This window comes from Choloepus didactylus, chromosome 1 (genome assembly GCF_015220235.1).
Source record: "Choloepus didactylus isolate mChoDid1 chromosome 1, mChoDid1.pri, whole genome shotgun sequence".
Lineage (NCBI taxonomy): Eukaryota > Metazoa > Chordata > Mammalia > Pilosa > Megalonychidae > Choloepus > Choloepus didactylus.
The window spans coordinates 29,523,936-29,530,629 of NC_051307.1; the positions used below are offsets into that span (position 1 = coordinate 29,523,936).

A 6,694-nucleotide genomic window follows, 5' to 3' on the forward strand; every position below is an offset into this window, starting at 1 on the left:
TCTTACGAACAAAACTGGAAGCGCTAACAAAACCAGTCTTTCTGAAAAAATGAAACTTATTTCTAAGACCCTCACACCAACAAACTTCCCTTTTTTATTCTTCCTCTTTTTCTTTTGAGAAACACTTGCCTAACAACCCCAACTTGGGATACAATTTAGGTTGCTATATGAATCTGTGCTTCCTAAATTATTGCAATTCTAAGATCCCAGATAAACATTTTTGTTGCTTTACAGCTCAGTTTGTTATTTCTCAGTTGACAACTGCGAGGAAAAAAAAAATACATATATATATATACCCACAGACAAGGAGAAAAATTAATTATTCCTTCAGATTGAAGGAAGACCTCCTATGAGGTGGAATTAAATGATTCAACATTATTTTACCTTATGTTTTCTGCCAAATAATTGTGAATATTTAATTATTAGAAAACATAGTGAAATTTTAATAGGGTTTGTTACTCTAAACCAGCTTGTTTCTGTCTTTCATCTGTTTTTAGCCTTCTAATGTTTCATTAAAAAGAAATATTCAGCTTTTCACAGGGGCAGAATCTGTAGGCAATGAAGTTTATCTGAGGCACAATTATTGCTAATTGAAAACTTTTCCCAATACCCCACAGTGACAACTTCAAATATAGTCAGCATTGGCAATTTTTGACAGTCTCTATGGAGTTGAGTATTCATTATTCACATAAAAGACCTTTAAAAAAAATCACTCCTTTCCTGTTTTGAAATATGATTTTTCTTTATTTTATTATTGGTTATCAATCACATATATGTATATGTATATAGGTATAACTCTAAAAATATGATCTCTACTTTGTTGGTTTTGAAGGATAAAATTAATTAGAAAGAAATTTGGGGAGGATAGAGGATGGATTTTAGGCTGTAATCTAGACAGTACTTATTGGCATTTACTCTGACAAGTCTTATATTCTAATATCAAAACATATTATTAAGGAGCTCAAAAGTCATATATGTTATGGCAATTTTTATATGGTTTAATTTTTAAATTTCATATAGTTAATTTTATATATTTTTAATTTCATATAGTTAATTTTAAAAGTATAATCACAAATTTGTTGTTCTTTTTAAACACTGCATTCAACTTAAATATTTAATTATCTTATTTATAAGTGAAAACATATTTATTTACAGTATTTAAAAGCTTAATCTGCTAATGATCCAGATTGAGCAAAGTAGTTCCATTTTATTCATTTCTACAAAAATGTCCCAATGTAAGTAAATGGTGCCTCAGTAAATAACATTTTTTGAAGATTTTCTTGATTGCACTATTTTGACATTTAGTCAATATAATAGACTGCATTTACATTATCGAAGAGATAGTCTAAACTTTTGAGATGATCATACACTGCATATTTGCAATTTTTTAGATACAGCTTTTAGCCATCTTACATAAGCCAAGGCTGGCACTGAGATTGTGTTTTCACAGTAGATAGAAAAGTGGGGCTTTTGTAATTATTTGCTTTGCTGACGATCAATAGGAGATTACAAGCACTAAGTGGACTGAGGGTGAAGGTGGTGCTAAATTGTCTGTTTGGTTATGGATATTGATCAAGTTAATAACATAACTGCAGACCATCTACTTCCTTCTCTAATATCCATTCAATTCCAAATATTTTAGTTCATTTTCTCCTTCAAGAAATGTACAAAGGTTTATGATGATCATCTCCTCTTCAGAAACGTCTGTCATTTTTATGTATCTCTGTTAAAAGAGGCATCACAGACTTTATTTTATTTTCGTTTCTCCTTATTTCATTATTTCCTCATTGTTCACTCTATTTTTCTCCATTTTATCATATTTTAATTCACTTATTCTTTCCCTATTTTGATTTCTTACCGTGTTTATCTCAATTTTGTTGGCTTGTCCTTACCATTTCCCAATATAGTACGGTGTTCCTCATTCTCAGGTAATTGCATTTCAGTGATTCTTCATTGCAAAGGAAGTGAAGGAATGTGTCTAAATATTTTGGTTACCACTAAGACCTGCCACACTGTTGGACTGTCAATTAAAGGTAGAGCTAGCTGTTCCCTGAAAAGGCGTGTCTCTATATTCTTTGTATTATGTTCTCCATTTGTAACATAGTAAGACAGAAATCCCTCAACACTTGATTAAAATGAAATTTAGTATCCCAATTAAAACAAGATGTCTATGTGGCTCATGTTTGGGTAATCTATTTAATGTTCAAGTCCAGCCATACCAAATTCTACCTCCAATCTGTATCTGCAATTTCCAACTCTCTATAATCTCCTTTAATTCTTTGTATTATTTCCAGTTATGATGGTTAGTTTTATGTGCCAACCTGATTAGGCTATATTACCCAGCTATTCAATCAAACACAAGTTTAGGTGTTTCTGTGGAGGTTGATTTTACGTAAGGAGATTACCCTTGAGGTGGGCCTCATCCAATCAGTGTATAGGTCTTAAGAGCAAAACTTATGTTTCCTAAAGGAATAAGAAATTCTATCTCAAGTTTGTAACATCATCTCTTGCTTGAGAATTTCCAGCCTGCCGGCTTGCTCTATGGATTTTAGACTTGCCATCCTCCATAATCCCATAAACCAATTCCTTATCAATTCCTTCTCTTTCTATCCCCACCCCCCTCTTTCCCCATATCTGTGTGTGTGAGTGTGTGTGTGTGTGTGTGTGTGTGTGTTTGTGTGTGTTGGTCAGAAGGAGAGATACCTGAAGAGATGTTAACCCATTCCAGTACAGGTATTGAGGTGGCCAGCAAAAGCATGATGCCTGCAGGCTGTGATGGAAAGATGTTTTACTCACATGGTGAAGAGGTAAAGCAAGGTCAGCTTCACTAGTGGGCATCAGTTCCTTACAGTCAGTGGGAATCAAGGACCCTCTCGTGTGTCTGTGTGCCTTGGGGAGGAATCCTACTCTTTCCCCAACAGGGGCAGACTATATCAGGGTGTAAACTGGATGACATAAAACATGCCCTCCAGAATCATACTATCTCTGGTGAGTAGTTATACATGCTCAGGACAATAGGGGCAAGGATGTGTCCACGGTCTCCATATTTACTAGCAGAATATGTTTTATCCCGCCAAGCCAACACACATGGTCCTGAGCACCAGATGAATGTGTGGGTCCCAGTAAAAAGCAGCAGGCCTTGCTAGGAGTAGCCACACACTAGGACTGTCCTCCACAACAAAGTATATCCTATGCTACTGGTTCTCTGGAGAACGCTAATACACCAGTGTATCATTGCAAAGAAATGTATCCATATACACACATATATTTCAATAGATAAACAATAAACATTTTTGAGACATAGAGACACATAGTTAAATCACAAATATAAATTTATAATTCTTGCTCTGTATGTGTGTGTGTGTGTGGGGGGGTATCCTAGCATTACCAGTCTTATGTATAGACAGCATTACCAATGTATACTAGCATTACCAGTCTTATGTTGTGCTGGATTTGAATCTCAACTCTTCTACTAATTATATGTGCAGAATTAGGCAAATTACTGAAATCCTCTATGCTTTGGGTTTCTTATCTTTAAAACGTGGAAACTAGCTTTTTTCTTTATGAATGTTTTAATACATTTAAAACATTCAGAATAGTAGAAAGTCCTTTACTACTATTCAGAAAGTACTTTAGCATGCTTTTGGCTTTGGAAGACTTAACATTTAAAAATGATCATTTCTTTGCTTCTATATTACCTGGTTAAATCCCTGATGCCTCATTTCCACATACATGAAATTAGAGCCTAAGGTGTTTTAAGAGTCTTAAATTCTATTTAGAGATGTTATTTCTAAACAAGAACCAATTGTGTTTTCATTTGTGTTCATAAGTATGTGATTTCAGTCTCCTAAAATACATTTTAAACCCAGGTATTACAAAAAAAAGGAGAATGACACTGAAAAAAATTAAGAGAATGTGATGAGAAGTTTATTTTCACAGATAAACATTCTCATTCACCTTCTCTAACAGTGGTATAAAGATCTCTGACTCTCAGGGGTAGGGAATTCTACACAAAACGATATATTAAAATAAGCTGTGAGTTCTTAGATTTATTTTTCTAAAGGACCTAAAAAGATCTTCACATCATGGTAGAAAAGCAATATATTAGAGCTTATCTGAGCAAACCTTACAGCTTAACAAGATATTGCATTTTCCTTGAGAGAGGAAGCATGCAATGTACAAAACTGGATCTTCTTGAGTTCATTTTTTCCCCTTTATATCTTGAAGATGTTATCTTTTTTGTGCCTTCTATTATAATTCATACATAAATGCATGAAGTTCCCTAAATCCTTATCTATAACTCTGTTATATGTTATACAGATTCTCACTGCATAAAAACCAGAATTGCAAAATCAAATCTCTTGGCCTACTTGAAACATTAGCCATACCAGGCTAAACTTGGTTTCCTCACTTATTTAGCCATAAAAATGAGTGATTTTGCTACTTGTTCCTCATACAGGATGTTTCTGAAGTCCAAGCCTCTGCTTCCACCCCTGCAATTGAAGCCACTGACAATTGCTGTGACTTCTTTCTATGTACCTTTTTGGATCGTTCCATTCACATCAACATTGGACTTTAGAACAGTCCTTAAAATGAAACATATATGGGTTCAAATCCCAATTCTTACACTTTTTAGCTAAGGAGCATGGGAGTTTCCTTATCTATAAAATGTGATGCTAATAATACCATGATCACATGGCAGTCTGGAATTATCAATGGGCCATTCCACTTTTTCATTGTATGCTAACCCTATTTCTACCTTTGCCTTTTTTGTTGACATTTTCCCTGACATCTATTGAACTTTCTCAGTTTTATAAGTTTGAATATTCATCAGGAAAAGAGATCTATTTGAAAAAAGATCATGCTATCCTAATTTGATTTTTCTACCAATACAGGGTGTTATAAAATGGCTGAAGATTCATTAGTTGAAAAGAATATTGGTGTTCATAATGATCAAATTATACATTCAGCAAATTTAAAACAGTGATCTCAAATATTGATTTCAGGGTTTTTGCTAGGAATTTGGGGCAGATTTTTGTCAACTTACTTTAAAAAGTTGCTATGTTCTTGAGTAAACATTTCTCTGGCATTTTATTTTATTTGACCCCCAGCTGAAGCTTCTGCTATTCAACAGTATTTTACAGCATCGTGTGGAATAGATAAAATGTAATTGTGATAAACAGCATTTGGGAGAATCACACATAAGCTAGAAGGAAGATTTCATATCTAAGTTACAGGGCAATAAATTGAATTGAATTGAATTTCCACTATATACTAAGTACTGTACTAAGACTAAAGTCTCAATTTAGTTTAATTTAAATATTCTGTCAATTAGCCAGCCTATTTGATTGATTTATAATGACATATATATCAGCATGCTGAATTCACATTATTTTTTCAGTACAATATTGATTGATGTTAGAGGGCCAAGGAAGGGGAAGCACTAGCATCTAGTAGCATAAAATTTGTTTCTAAATACAATTTTTTAATTTAAGTAGTAATTTATCTATTCATTCAAAAAATTTCTATTTAGCATCTGCTATGTGCCCAGTGCTATTCCATGCACTAGATTCTATAACAAAAATGAAAAGAAGCTAGCAATGAGAGACAATTAAATACTAATTTTTAGTGCTTTAGGGTACATTGTAATGGATTATATACACACACATAATTCATATATATATATATATATATATATATATATATATACACATATAAAGCAGAAAAATAATGACTAAAGCAGGCTTCATTAAAGATTAAATTTTGTCTGAACCTTAAACATGACATGCTATAACTCTGATTGCTTAGAAAGGAAAAAACAATGATAGAAGTGATAGCAAGAGCGAAACCTCAGAGGCTGGGTCAGAAAGATTTACGTTTGGACAGTTCAACCACAGATTTCAAAACAGCATGCTTGGGATTAGTTTAAACTTCCATAATCCAGATATGGATATTAAACTCATTAAAGACACAAGGCTAATAACAATAGCTAACATTTATTTATTAAATGAGAACACTTTTGCAAACACTATCTAAACATTTCACATGGATTATCTCCTTCAATCCCACAGCAGAACTACGAGTATGATGTTATCAAACTTATTTTACAAATGAGGAAACTGAAACCCAGATATTTAAACTAATTTGTGCTCAGAATTACATTGTTGGAACATAGAAGTGCTGGGCTTTAATTTAAATGCACTCATCTTAATTCTAGAGCCTGCAGTCTTAGGGTTATGACCTGTTGTAGATCCAACTTTTTTAGATGTGCAGATGCTGGCAGGATTGACTTCTCAAGTCCATGCTTCTTGAGATCAGAAGCACTTTGAAGACTATGGAAATGGAGTCTCAGTCCCTTTGTACTCTCTATGAACTCTTTGGAAAATGTGTTTGCAGTATAATTGTATTTATCAGCCCTTTAAATATATGCCCATCCTTCTAAGTCGGTAATTTACTCACCTGTCTGCAATCAAGTATCATTTTGTATACCGTGACAATTCACTGTGTTCTTTTTTTTTTGCCATAATTTTGTGCAAGTTAAAGTTAAAAAACATATAAGCTGTTAACGGTACTCTAGGCATGACCAAATTATAATTAAACACATTTATTCTTTTTTTATGTTTTCCCTGAGGAGCTCAGTCCTTTAAGGATATTGCCTAAATATTTAAGCCATAACTTTCTCTATTTACAAGAA

The 6,694-nt window shown here is 33.3% G+C and overlaps 1 non-coding gene across 1 annotated transcript; it reads left to right on the forward strand.

Annotated features, from left to right (window-relative positions):
* Nucleotides 1–528: 528 nt before the first annotated feature.
* On the forward strand, nt 529–670 carry LOC119510813. Its single transcript, XR_005212031.1, has one exon. It is a non-coding gene; the product is annotated as a U4 spliceosomal RNA (small nuclear RNA).
* The last annotated feature ends 6,024 nt before the right edge of the window (nt 671–6,694 follow it).